The sequence below is a fragment of the Thamnophis sirtalis genome, unplaced genomic scaffold (genome assembly GCF_051295495.1).
Source record: "Thamnophis sirtalis isolate CommonGarterSnake01/CBP01778 unplaced genomic scaffold, rThaSir2_p1.2 scaffold_7, whole genome shotgun sequence".
NCBI lineage: Eukaryota > Metazoa > Chordata > Lepidosauria > Squamata > Natricidae > Thamnophis > Thamnophis sirtalis.
This window is the reverse complement of record NW_028261387.1, coordinates 40288249-40303474: the sequence shown is the minus strand read 5'-3', so window position 1 is coordinate 40303474 and position 15226 is coordinate 40288249. Positions and strand designations below refer to the sequence as shown.

Genomic DNA, 15226 nt, shown 5'->3' with positions numbered 1-15226 from the left:
TTTTATACAAGCCCCTAAAAAGTATTTTCTCTCACAGTAATAATTTGACATTTTATTATCCTTTTAGGAATATTTTGCTCAATCAGAAAAGTCCCTTTTCATTTTTTTTAAAATTGTGTAGAAATTTCTTTGGTTGTCTTTGGTTCTGCCTCCCTTCCCCCAGCAGACAGATAGCACCCCTCAGAAGGAGGATATAGTTGAGTATCTTTCTATTCCCTTTATGAGATATTTCAAATTTTCAACAGTGCTGTTAACTTTAATTTGTAGAGTTGTTCCTTACAAGTGAAAAATCAATGGGGGGTTCTTACAGTGTGAAATTTAACTGTCAGTCTTGAGCTTATGGTAAGGGAGTAAGACATCTTAGAAGAAAAAAAAATCAGTCTCTGCACTGCTCAGCTGGGCTATATCAAAATGAAGCCAATGCTGATAAGAGTATTTCACTCAAATAAATGATGATTCTCTATGAAATACAGGAGCTAGTCCACAAGGGAGAGAAATCAGGACTTAAAAAATACTAATCCCCCCTGAAGAATTTTTGAAAACTGAGTGATGTCTGTACAGGAGCAAACTATGAGCTTTAAATTGCTATTCATTGTTTATAGACAACACCTAGTCCTAATTTAGCCATGCAATATTTCATAGATTTTGCTTCATTTTAAGTTGATAAGAAGCAAAGAGCCTAGCTAAGCATATAATTTAGTATAAAGTCTAAATGTTGTACATGGAAGCAAGAATTTCTATGCATAATTTGCCACAGCTGCATCATACTCAATATAAGAGTGGATTTTACATTTGACATTAAGCAGCCGCATCTGAGGGGGTAATTGTACAAGGTTATAAAGGAGCTATGAGAAACAAACCTGGTTTTGCTCACGTTTAAGTACCATTTTGAAGTCTCTCTATCACTTGGTTTTGGAATTGAGGTTAAATCAGTTTAGCAATACTTAGTGTCATAAATGGCCTTATTCTACTTATCAAAATTTCCCTCTAATTTGTTTTTTCCTCATTCTGATTTATTGTTTTGTTCAATTCTAGACAAACTCTGATTGTTTAAACTATGGCTTAACCAAATGACAGTTTTAGGAAATATGCAATTTTGTCTTTTCAGCCAAAGTGTAATTAAATGAAAAGGTGTATTTTGATTTGGACAAATTCCAATTAAGTCTTAACTGAAAGGAGAATTAGAAACTTATGTTCCCTTCCCACTGGCCATGTTAGATAATGAATGAAGACATGAAAATTTACAAGCTTGTTGCCCATAGTACTAAATTATAAGTGAAAGCTATTGCCAACTGAGTGGGGAAGCAATAGAAAATGAATGAATGAATGAATGAATGAATGAATGAACCTTTTTATCTGCCTAAGTACTTAACTGCAGAGACACATTAGTATTATCCCAGCCCAAATATATAGATATAGATAGATATAGCTATAGATATAGATAGATAGATAGATAGATAGATAGATAGATAGATAGATAGATAGATAGATGATAGATAGATAGATAGATAGATAGATAGATAGATAGATAGATAGAGATAGATAGATAGATAGATAGATAGATAGATAGATAGATAGATAGATATAGAGAGAGAGAGCTTGAATTAAGAACAAGCTAGCTAGTTGTAGTTAGTGTCCTACAGAATCCATATTCTTGGCATATTTTATCCATTGAAAGAAGTAGTAAAGGAAGCAAGTGTGATAAAAGTTTATAGTGTCTTAATATAGGACACAACTTTTTGTTTGTTTGTGGATCTCGGGGGAAAATGGACATGGAAGAAAATGAAAGAGTAGAACAATTGCAAGAAGAGAAACTTCAAACCCTGTCCTGTATGAAAAAGTATTAAAAGACAGGTTCATCTCCCAACAAACTGAATGGAAAGCAGATGGGGGTGGGGGGGGGAGGCGGAAGAGAGATGGAAATTGCTTAAAAAGAATGAAAACAATTGTTACATAGTGCCACAGAAGTATAAAGTTACTTTAATGGGAGATATGAATTGAAGGATGTTATGGGTGAAAAAAAGAATATTAAAGAATCATGACTGCAAAAAATGAAGATGAGAAAAAAGACATTGTATAGTACACATGGGAAAAAAGGGTAGCTGAGAAGAATGTGGTCAAAGACAATAAGGTTACCATATCGTATCTGGGTCAGGTCAGTCACTGAGACCAGAGTTTTACCCTTCCAGGCTTTCGGATTCATACTGGAGCCCATCTTCAGAGAACTTATCTCTACTGGAATACATACAATAAGATTAAGCTTAAGAAAAAAATAGATTTTTATGAAAATGAAACATTATTTTGGAAGTGGGCGCAGAGGGGTCAACAAGCAAGTTGTAGCAGTGAATAGAATTAAAAATAAAAGTGATGAACTGATGTGGAAGGAAATTGAAGTGATGGAAGTTGGAAGAAACATTATAGAGATTTTATGTGAATTATAGCATTCAAGTAGAAAAGTAGAATTCAAAGGAATGCCATAAATGTTAGTACTCAAAGGTAATAAATTTTGTGAGCTTGTTGAAAAATGGAAAGGCTGCAGACATAGATTGTAACTGGAGAAAAATTAAACTATGGCATGACTGCAGGAATATGTTTATGTTAAGACTGCATCTGTATCTGAACATTGGAAGAATGCTCCTCCTGCTGCCCTATGCAAAAGGAAAGGTAGCAAGAATGAATGCAAAAACTAAAGGGGGATTAGTTTTTAACTGCGCTTTAAATTCAGATTGAAAAGGTAAAAGATGATGAGAGCAATATTTGGGAAGTATAATGTTGTATTATGACAAGCAGGAGGTTTATAGAACAGATTGCTCATCAGCAATTAAAGAAATGTATTAATGTGAAAAAGATCTATTATACTTCTCACCATATACAATTATTACATATGTATATATTAACACCAAATCTTTCAACTAAAGCAATAAGGTTATAAGGTTTATTGTATTTATATGCCGCCCTATTCCCAGAGGGACTCAGGGCGGCTAACAAACCCAAGGGGGGGGGGGGTAAACAAGAAGGAAATACAACAAACAAGGTACAAAGAGAATTAAAAAGACAATCAACAGTCACACGATTCGAGAGGGGAAGGGAACTCGTCAACCCCAGGCCTGCCGGCAAAGCCAGGTTTTAACGGCTTTGCGGAAAGCCTGGAGAGAGGTGAGGGTCCGAATCTCTGCGGGGAGTTCGTTCCAAAGGGGCGGAGCAGCCACAGAGAAGGCCCTCCCCCGGGTAGTAGCCAGATGATATTGGCCAGTAGATGGAACCCGAAGGAGGCCTAATCTGTGGGATCTAATGGGCCTTTGGGAGGTAATTGGCAGCAGGCGGTCTCTCAAGTACCCAGGTCCAATACCACGAAGGGCTTTATAAGTGACGACTAGCACCTTGAAGCGTATCCAGAGACCAATCAGTAGCCAGTGCAGCTCGCGGAGGATAGGTGTAATGTGGGTGTACCGAGGTGCACCCACAATCGCTCGCGCGGCTGCATTCTGGACGAGCTGAAGTCTCCGAATGCTCTTCAAGGGCTACCCATGTAGAGCACATTGCAGTAGTCCAGTCTTGAGGTCACAAGGGCATGAGTGACTGTTGCGAGTGCCTCCTGGTTCAGGTAGGGACGCAATTGGTGCACCAGGTGAACCTGGGCAAATGCCCCCCTGGTCACAGCCGACAAATGATGTTCTAAGGTCAGCTGTGGATCCAGGAGGACTCCCAAATTGCGAACCCTGTCTGAGAGGCGTAGAATTTCACCCCCCAGCCTGAGCGATGGAATACTTAGCCAATTTTTGGGAGGGAAACACACCAGCCTCTCGGTCTTGTCTGGATTGAGTGCAAGCTTGTTTACCCCCATCCAGACCCTAACAGCCTCCAGGCACTGACACATCACGTCAACCGCTTCACTGAGTTGGCACGGGGCGGACAGATACAACTGGGTATCGTCCGCATACTGGTGGTATTTTATCCCGTGTCGCCGAATGATCTCGCCCAACGGCTTCATGTAGATGTTAAACAGGAGGGGGGACAGGACCGAACCCTGCGGCACCCTGTATTTCAGGGGCCTAGGGGTCGACCTCTACCCCCCAACCAACACCGACTGCGATTTGTCCGAGAGGTAGGAGGAGAACCACCGAAGGATGGTGCCTCCCACCCCCACCTCCCGTAACCGCCGCAGAAGATACCATGGTCGATGGTATCGAAGGCCGCTGAGAGGTCAAGAAGCACTAGGACGGAGGCATGGCCTCCGTCCCTGGCTCTCCAGAGATCATCGGTCAGTGCAAAGCAGTTTCCGTGCTGTAGCCAGGCCTGAATCCAGACTGAAAGGGATCCAGATAATCGGTTTCATCCAAGGACCGTCGGAGCTGAAAGGCCACCACTTTCTCGACAACCTTCCCAACGAAGGGAAGGTGGGAGACTGGACGGTAGTTATTCAAAATGGCTGGATCTAAAGATGGCTTCTTCAGGAGGGGTCTCACCACCGCTGCCTTTAATAGCGGGGGAAAGAAGCCCTCCCGAAGGGAGGAATTCACTATCGCCTGGATCCAGCCCCGCGTCACCTCCTTGCTGTTCGCGACGAGCCAGGAGGGGCACGGGTCCAGTGCACACATGGAGGCACTCACCACTCCCATGGCCTTGTCCACTTCCTCAGGAGTAACAAGATGAAAATCAATCCAAAGATGTCGCTCAAGACCCTCCCCTGGTACCTCGGCTTGCTCTGAGCAATTGGAGTCCAGGTCTGTCCGAAGCCAAGCAACTTTGTCCGCGAGGAATTGGACAACTCCTCAGCTCTACCTCGTAAGGGGTTGTCCGCAACCCTCCCATTCAGGAGGGAGCGGGTTACCCTAAACAAGGCGGCTGAGCGCGACTCAGTGGATGCAATCAGAGCGGCAATATAGGTGTTCTTAGCTGTCCGGATTGCCAGAAGGTAAACACCGATGCAGGCTTTTAATAGTGCTCGGTCTGACTCGGATTTACTGGACCTCCAGCGGCGCTCTAGGCGTCTCTTTTGGCGCTTCATCTCCCGGAGGTCCTCGGTAAACCAAGGAGCCCTCCTGGATCCACTGCCTCAGATCGGCCATAAAGGCACAATCCGGTGGAGAGCCTTAGACGCTGCTGAGTTCCAAGCAGCAACTAAGGTCTTCGCCGGACTGTGGGCGAGAGTATCAGGCACAATACCAAGCGCCATCTGGAAACCCTGAGGATCCATAAGACGCCTGGGGTGGAACCACCTAATCAGTTCCTCCTCCTTACAGTGGGGGATTGGTCTCCGAAAGTCGAGCCTTAGTAGGAAGTGGTCCGACCATGACAGGGGCAAGATCTCACTACCCCTCAAACCAAGATCACAACTCCACTGCTCCGAGAGAAATACGAGGTCAAGTGTGTGACCCGCTGAGTGAGTCGGGCCCCAAATTACTTGAGTCAAGCCCATGGCTGTCATGGAAGCCATGAACTCCTGCACTCCATCAGAGTGCTCGCCAAGCGAAGGCAGATTGAAGTCCCCCAGGATCATAAGCCTGGGGAACTCAATTGCCAGCTCAGCTACTGACTCGAGAAGCGAGGGGAGGGCTGTTGTCACGCTGTTGGGAGGCAGGTACGTTAACAACAAGCCCACTTGACCCGCAAGGTCCAACTTCACCAGCAAGGACTCACACCCGACAAGCTCCGGAGCAAGGATCCTACGAGGAACTAAGGACTTCCGGATAACAATGGCCACTCCCCCACCCTTCACTGGGGTTGCGGTTGATGAAGCACCTGAAAACCCTCTGGGCACATTTCAGTGAGGGGGACTCCTCCCTCCGGGCCCAGCCAGGTTTCAGTAATACATGCCAGATCTGCCCCCTCGTCTAAAATTAGGTCCTGGACGAGGGGAGCCTTGTGAACCACAGACCTGGCATTTAGCAACAACAACCTGAGACCAGGGTCCTGACTACTACCGCCATCTGGACTTGGAGTGGAACTAACAGGGCTGGAAGGAGGGATCCCTATGACGTAGGGAACCCTCCTTCCCCGGTAATGGCTCGCCCTGAAGTTCCCTAAAATAGCAATTTTAAGCATTTTTTAAAATTCAGATTAAGAAACAGTGTAGTAATAATATAGACCAAGTTCATCAGTTAACCAAGGCGAACTATGAATGCAAATTTTAATGCCTAAATTGAAATCAAAAGCAGACATATTACAGTAATAATAATTACCAACACATCAAATCAACAAGCCAAAGCAAACAGAACAGCAGGTACAAAGACAGGCAATTTTTTTGAAGATGTTAATTGGTCCTCCCCTTCTTTCTGAGTCATCTTGTATTTTGGCCAGTTGCATGTGGTATGGCTTCTGAGCCAGCACATCTTGTTAAACCAGGGGTAGTCAACCTTTTTATACCTACTGCCCACTTTTGTATCTCTTGTTAGTAGTAAAATTTTCTAACTGCCCACCGGTTCCACAGTAATGGTGATTTATAAAGTAGGGAAGTAACTTTACCTTATAAAATTTATAAAGCAGAGTTACAGCAAAGCCCTACCACCCACCATGAAACTGGAACGCCCACTTGTGGGCGGTAGGGACCAGGTTGACTACCACTGTGTTAAACAAACCAGATCAATCATTAGAAGCTAGCAAAATTGTTATTGGCTCCTGCAGAAATTACTAATGAGAGTCTGGTTGTAAAGGACCAATCAAAAGTTTTTCTTTTATATCACCTGATTTTCTTCAGAATATTCAGTTCTCTGGGACACACTCTTTTGCATATACTTTTGAATATAATTTTTTTACAAAGCTAAAAGCTACACATACAGAAATAGAGTAAGATACAGAAGAAAAATAGGAAAGATAATAAATTAATCTCCATTGCAGACTCCTTTTCCAAATATTCCTTAACACTTGGATTCAATCCGTAACATTCAGTAGTTAGAAAGAATGCTGATCTGAAATTCTGAATGTCAGGGTTCAGGAATTTTACTACTGTATTTCATTCTTCATATTCAGTAACTTTCCCACATGGGATCATATTTTATAACATTGGTAACTGAGAAATTTTCCACCTGAGCACATGGCATGCTTCCTGTAACATCTCAAGGACAGATTACAGATGGTTAATGTCAGTGTGACATCAATAATATTCGATCCATCATATATCTTCAAAAGTGTGTTCCTCTTTGGACAGCCCCCTTCGAGGTTCTGTATCAATGCCAGTGTTCAAGAATTCAGCAATACTGCAGGTATTTTGCTTTATAACAAGGCCAGCCATCACTACCAGTCACCAAATCGTTCATGCTTTTCCTAGATGAAAACATTTCTGACAAATAGATTTGTCAATTGTAGAATACATTGCTATTCCAGTTGCACTTGCATACAAACTGCTTGTGCCTATAGAGTTAGCTTCTCCCTCTTGGCCCCTCAGTGATTGGAGCACACACACTGCTCAGCCAGTAACTTTCTGTGGGCTCAAGAAATCCCTTTCATTTATAGGAAAATCTTAATACACAGTGAATGTTGTAACACTGTATTTTGATTCAGATTACCATCATTACTGTCATCTCTTCATGGACTTTCTACATTCTTCCACCTTGTATTTAAAGAGAGAGAGATAATTTTGTTGCTTTAACTTTCTGTTGCTTTCTCGGCTTTTACTTCTTATCATTGCTACAATCTGAGTTCTTGTTTTAAGCTTGGCATAATTGGCTTTTCTCAGTTGTGATTTTTTTAAATTGAACTGTTTAGCATGGGTATTTATTCACGCCTCAAAAATTCAAGTATACTGTGCTGTAACATTAGTCAGTCAATCATATTTACAGGTAGCCCTCAACTTACAGTTGTTTTAAGTACTGTTTGGAATTAGTACAGTTTCTAAAAGGATGCTTGTAAAGCACTTCCGACTGTTGTAAAATGTCATGCATATGACTGCATTTCAGGCAATTGGTAATCCACTTACATTTATAACTGGTTGCAGGGTCCTGGTTTCTGGCAAAAACAGTGATTCAGCAGAATGGATTTGGACAGGGCTTCATGATTCAGACTTGCAATTGTGTAATTTGCTTAACTGATGTAAAAAGAGTCATAAAATCAGGTCCGTCAAATGGATGGCTCAACTTATGGCTATCATGAATTATAATCAACATTGTGGTCCCAACAGTAGTCATAAATCAAGGACTGCTTATTGATTAGCAGAAATTGGAAAGGAATTAAGCAATTCTTCAGGGCTCTGCCCAGCAGCCTGATAAATCTCTGAAAATGGACTAAACAAGACCAAATGTTATATACAGATAGTCCTCAACTTATCACCACAATTGAGCCCAAAATTTATGTTGCTAAGTGAAATATTTGTTAAGAGAATTTTGCCCCATTTTTTGACATTTCTTGCCTTAGTTCTTCAGCAAATCACTGCAGTTGTTAGTAATACGGTTGTTACAGCTTCTTATTGACTCTGCTTATCAGAAGGTCACAAAAGGTGATAACATGACCCTGGGACACTGCAAGCATCATAAATATGAATCAGTTGCCAAGCATCAGAATTTTGAGCACATATAAGGACCATAAGGATGCTGCAACTGTTGTAAGTGTGGAAAAACTGTCATAATTCACTTTTTTGCTGCTGTTGAACTTTGAATGATTACTAAATGAACTGTTGTAAGTTGAGGACTACCTGTAGTAGGTAAAGCCAATGTAAGGAAGATTGAGCTTGAAAACGGGCTAGATCTGGCTACGTAGGAAAAATTCTTCTAATGCAGGGGTGTCAAACTCAATTTCATTGAGGGCCACATCAATGGTTGTGTTTGACCTCGGAGGGCCGGGAAGGTGGGTGTGGCTGAGGTGGTCGTTTGACACAGGCTCAAGATGCAATTTTTCCCCTTCTTTCTTTCCACAGTTCTTTACTATAACCATTTTCCTATCTCTTCTACCAGATATTACTGGCAAACATTTATTACTTATTCTTCATACTCAACTAAACTTTTTATTTCTAAATTTATACCCCATTGTTTAATAGTAAATTGCTTTTCCAGGCATTAAAGCTATTTATACTATTGTATTTGTATTATTCAACTAATAATAAAAATATAATAGCATAAATAGCATGATAATATAAGATCTAACAGCAAAGGTAAATTTCCAGGATAGTAAATAGAAATTGCTGTCAATTATAGATTGTTGATTGTAGAGTATGTACAATCTGGCATTAAACTGTAGTAATCACATAGGATGTTGCTTGTTTTCTATCCAGATCAGGCACTTACTTGAGGCCACATAATTGTAATCCAATCCAATCCAGTCCTCCTACAGCACTCTTCTGGCTGAAAACACGCCACACGGGGCATCTGTGCAGCCCATTTTTGTTCGGAAGAATGCTGCTGGAGGCCAGGGAGGCCAAAAACAGGCTACACAGGGGCCACACGTAGTTTCCCCACGGCCTGTTATGGCCAGCAAAGACACCACAGGCTGGTCCTTTGATATTTTCAAGCCAGCCCCGTGGGAAGCACCCCATGGGACAGATCCCTGTTCTAATGCATCTCTAGGAGAGATAGTTGGACAACAGATCAGAATGCTGTGACTGCTCCATTCTGAGTCCCCTCTGTTCTGGTTATGTGAACCAATGTATAGCATGTGCAGCCTACCCTACTCTTCCCACTGCACACATACAAAGACATCCTAATGCTACATAAGAAGAATATGTCTCCTGTGGTGATTGCTGGTAAAAAAGATGGAAAGATTTAGAGAAGCCGTGCTCTGAGTGCTTCCTCTGATTTTTTATTACCTGTTATTATCCAAAATCAAAGTGTTTAATGTATGCAACAAGCCAATTTGAAAACCACAATAGTGATTCAAATAACACTGTCTTTAGTAGCACTGATGATAAAAACATGTTCTTATTATTTCATTTTGCCTCTTCTTTCTTCATTATGATCTCTGTGAATCACAAATATAGCTGTCTACATAGCTTTTATTGGAACATTCCAAAACTTTAAAAATTATGTAAACCTGACCCAAATGTTTTGTGATAACACTTCCTGTTTCTGCCATTTTGTGAACAGTTTCCTTACGTTTCTTTGATTGATTCTATGAAATGCATGTTACCCAGTTTTTTAAAAAGAATGAAGTACTAGCCACCATTGCTTCAGTATAAGAGTAGAATCTTTCCATGTCAACTGCTTCCTCAGTTTACCATGTGTTTTCCTGCCTTTTAGGTGCTGCATATTGTTTAAATTACACATTTAGAATTGTGATGCAAATTCATCTCTCTTCTAAAATAAAATTTAAAAAATTGATCCCAGCTACTAAACTTGGCAACCCCACCCATTCCTCTAATCATGCTGACTCAAAAGCTTCTTACTCTTTGCATTGATTGTTGGTGCCATCTGTGTGCAGTTTGATTCAGGCCTGGTATGTAAGTTTGGAAACAGAGAAGGCTGCATGCCAACTCCTAGACTCATTCTCTGCTCCTGCAGAGACATTCTGAAACTCCATGTTAGTGAAGGGATAGGGGTGTGAAAACAGCATAATGAATCTTTCTGTACAGCAATTCTGTGGGGAATCTTTACTGGGACCTGGCTAAATGCAGCTTAGAATGCTTTCTTGTGACAGTAAGCTTTCCTGCCATGCCACTGTGATAGAGCATGCAAGTGGAAGAAGAAGAATTCCTCTGTGGGTTGAGCAACTCAACACTTTTGCTTTGCATGAAGATTAAATTAGTCAACAGATAACTCCAAACTTGGCAAGCAGCTGGTAGCATTAACAAGTTGTGCAAGCAAGTATAAAAATAGAGGCTCTTGTGGCACAGAGGGCTTCTGCTTTGCAGATACTCACCCTTGCATGCAGCATTTTCCAAATTTTCAGCTGAGAACATGGAAATTAGGCTGTGGAACACTGCATTATTCATAACTTGGCAACCAGCATCTAGGGCACGTCGCCAGAATAAGCCACTATTATAATTATAGGTGAACAGAATTTTGAATATATGTTTCTAGAAAGAGTACATTAATCAAAATGGAAGGATACCCATTTTCAACATTGGAATTCTTGCCAGTTCCTCAATGGAGGCAGCATTCCTTCACAAGATTCCAAATCAGCCTTTTTTCAAGGTTAGATTACAAAGATACCAAGCAGTAGACATTCTTGTGTCCAATGGGAAATCTAACTTCTATATTAAGTGATTTAAAAAATGTATTCTCTCATTCTGATTCAATTCCAGATGAATAGGGTAGTTGTGTATTGGGCCTATAAACTTAACCCTATTCTGTCTTGGTTGTTCACTGAATATTCTATGTAATTTGTGATTGGACTACTACATTAGCTATGGCCAGTCTCCAATCTGCCGCAATCATTACATAAGCCCTATGTGATACTTAAGTATAGTCGCAATCCCAAAGTAACAAAAACGCTGTATATTTTACAGTATGTTTTCTTAATACTGGGCAGAATATACAGTCCCAAAGGTGAAATGTTCCACTTTAGCAAGTTTGATAGATCTGTTAATTACCCGCTTTCAGAGTAAAGCTACCAAATAACTCTGACTGCTGAAAGAGATCTCTTCTGCATGGCCTGACCCAGCTTGCTTTCTTGCTGCTTCCCAAACTGGAGCACTATCATCTACATTGCATTTAGTTAACGAGTTAATTATGGAAAGTTATTGTAAGATGTAAATATTTTGGCTGATAGGAGTGAGCTAGTCAGTGTGATACTTGAGCTGCTTTTGTTACTATACAAAACTGCATGGTTGCCATTGAAAAGAATCCAAATGGGGTAAAGCTTTCATTTTACATATTCTGCTGGTGTTACTGATGTTGATCCAGGCTCTTGATAGTGCAAGTTTTTTTAATGCTTTCATCTCCAGTTTGATTATGTTGTGTCCTCTTAAGACTGCACTGAAACCTGCATCTATACTCACATTTTATTACAACTTTGCCTTGAATATGATTTTTACACATTTTCTGCACATGTTTTTGGTTAACCACAAGACCCATTTTTTTATATATTTTTCCTTACTAAATGCCAAAACATATTGTAATCTCACAATTATATGCTTTATATGGTATCTAGTAAGTGGAACCATTGAAATAGAAGCACTATAAAGTGGTTTGTTATTGGGCTACTGAAATCATTAAGGTGATTTTTTTTTGTGGGTTATGAGAAAACTAGAATCAAAAATTTATTTTGCACATTAGCAAGTTTTAGGAATAAAAAGCTCTGATTCTATAGGTGGAGAAATTGTCAGGCTTACCTAATCGATAGTATATGTTATCTCTGCAGTAGAAGTTTCATGCAACAATATGTAGCCAGGGAACAAGAACTGATATTTCATAAATATAATTAGACACAAAGTATATAGGAATAAAGGCTGGATTTGGGGGAAAGAACAGTTAAAGTTCTTTAAAGATATTTATATTTTATCCATTGCTGCCTTTTATGCTTCTTGAAAGAAAATGGGATTTTTTTAAATTAATCAATTTAAATGTGATGATATTTTAGAAACCTCAGTATAGTCTATCTTGAATGTAGTGAATAAAATGCATAACTGGTTTTTTTTAATTGCACAAAATTAGTCTAGTGTAGTTAAAGTGTGAAAAACCCATGCCATTTCTTGAAATAATTTAAGACTTGCGTTTTTCATAGGTATATTTTCCTGTGCACTCAGATTCATTCAGATCATTTTGCTATACTGAATTATAATCATTAATTATTAGGTTGCCATATACTTTTATATGCCATTTTTTTCTTTAGATTTGTTGTTTATTTGTATTTGTACATTTTTATTTGTATTTGTACATGTTTTCGCTTAGAAAAAGCAATCTAACAAATATTGTATGTATTTCTTTATTTATAGAAAACAATTTATTTCGGGGAATCTCGTTTTGATGCACATGTTAGTCACCAGTTAATTCCATGATAAAGTAGTTAGCAAGGAGGGAATTCATGTCCTTATGAAAAATTTATTAGAAGCCCTGAATTTGTTTGAAGCCACAGACCTATAAAAAAAAAAGATTATGTTTAAAGATGGAAAGAATAAAGAGATCAGGTGTTGAATATAGTCCATGAAATTTTATTTGTCTTGCATATAATCAATTCTAAATATATTTTACAAGGCACATATAAATAGCAGGACTATAAAATTTATGAAATGTTGTATATGGTGTGACTATTTATGAGGACGAAGGGAATTTGTATTCTGTTCAAATAAACTTGAAGGGAAATTTATTTTGAAAGCATTCTGAATTCTGAAGCAAAATTGGGATGAAGGCAAATATCCAGTCACTTCTCTTGTATAGGTCTGTGTTCATTCGACCACTTCTCTGCTGCTGGAGCCACAATTATACAGGAGTGGCAAAATTGTAATATTTTTTTTTACGAGGGATTGAAATTGGACATATTTTACTACTAGGTTGCATTCTGGCTAAGTTGGAAGAGCGGGTTATATTGTTCAGTCTTCCTATATCCCTCCCTTAATAAATGTATATTTAACAATGTCTGAAGAATATGAAGTGATAATAACTAAATCAATACCTCCTTCATTGATTGTCCAGGATCCCTCCAGCGTGACGCACACAGCACTGCAGTAATTTTCCAGTTAACTAGCACCCTGATCTACAATCCTGCTATTGATTGACCATTGTATCAGACAGACACTGAATGGTGTTGCATATGCTTCTATTTAGCCTTTTCATTCATTCATTTATTACTGGACAAGAGTGATCATCTGAGAGACTTCCTGAAACTGTCCAGCGAGAGTTGGACTGTTAGGATTCCTATAAACAAGCCTTTTTCTATTACAGCCTGCTTCTTTCTTTCCAAGCTTCAGTTTCCTTTGGCAGGGCTTCATATCGGAGATGCTGCCTAGCTTAACTTTCTATCCGTTTTCATTTATTTATTTGTGAATCTATTGCATATCATTAAAATAACCCATGAATGTTGTATAGAATAAATCCATGATAAAAATACAATTTTAAAAACCTCCATAAAATAAACACTGTAGTGTCAGTAACTTGTAACAGTTACTCATAGAAGGAGAAAGTAATATACAATTAATTCCAGCAAAGCTGACCTCTCTTTGTAGTTTTACCTGCTGAGACACTTTGCTCTTAGGATAATCCCAGTATAGCACACCTGTCCCTTCAGTGTAAGTATAATCTTTATTGTCATTGTACTTAAATACAACAAAACTGGTTTCCCATTCGGCTGCAGCAGTTACTATAGTAAACTGTTGTGGCTCAGCAGGAGCCATTGGAGCTGCCACCAGACTCCGACAGTGAGGGGCCCTATGAGTCGGCTCTGGAGGATGTGGAGGACCCTGGACAGGTTTCCGATTCCGAGCAGGGCGCAGAGAGGCTGGTTGGCCACCAGGAGGCGCCTGAGCCTTGGACCAGTGGGGAGGAGACAAGGGAGAGTGAGCCGGATGCCAGCAGTGAGTTGTTCCTGGATACCCGGCACCGAAGAGCTAATAGGCGTAAGGAACAGTTGCGCAGTTACAGGAGGTAATTGCACTCAGCTGGTGGTCATTAGGCTCCTCTCCAGACTATAAAAAGACTGCTTGTGCACACACCCCTCTTGCAGAAGTCAACGCAGGAACTAATGTCGGAGAACATTATGGTGAGCTTGGCAGGCTGGATTGCTGTCAAGTCTTATCTGTGCTGGATTGCTGCCCAAACTAGTGTGTGCCGGTTTGCTGCCAAGGACCTTCTCTGTTAATTAAATGCCATAACTTATCTTTGGCTCGGAGTGTGTGTTGGTGTGGGACGAGGGGGGTCATAACAGTAAACAAAGGAGCCCAATATTAGGAGATAAAATAAACTTACCAAGGTAAAATGTATATATGCCAAATATGTATTTTTACTTAAACTAGTTGGTTAGAGCAAATTTATATTTCTGCAGAAAGTTGAAACTATATAGGCACAGTAAGGATGATCCTAAAGAATTGCATCCCCATTCCTTATGCGAAACCCTTGTTTTGGATTACTTGCTCCTCTGAACCATGACAGAGTTAGATTTATTAATATATTAGACAATGGCTGATTCCCTCTCAATCTTTTAAACCTAATACATTTGCAGCACATGGATTTACCCTCTGGTAGATAAGTTTCCTTTTTTTATGAAGTAAAAGTTCTTTATAGAGATATGCTCTGATAGTTTAGCATTGCATTGATTAGCTATTGCAAGAAAGTACTTGGCACTTATATATAAAACAATCCTTTTTAATGCTTATGGTAAAGTTACAACTTTAGGAAAATTTCTCTCTGTGTGTGGATATGATATCGCT

At 40.0% G+C, this 15226-nt stretch overlaps 1 protein-coding gene across 3 annotated transcripts in view; it reads left to right on the top strand.

The window, feature by feature from the left end:
* RNF220 (ring finger protein 220) overlaps positions 1 to 15226 on the top strand; it is a 388384-nt gene that overhangs the window by 352156 nt on the left and 21002 nt on the right. The gene's annotated exons all lie outside the window — the stretch shown is intronic.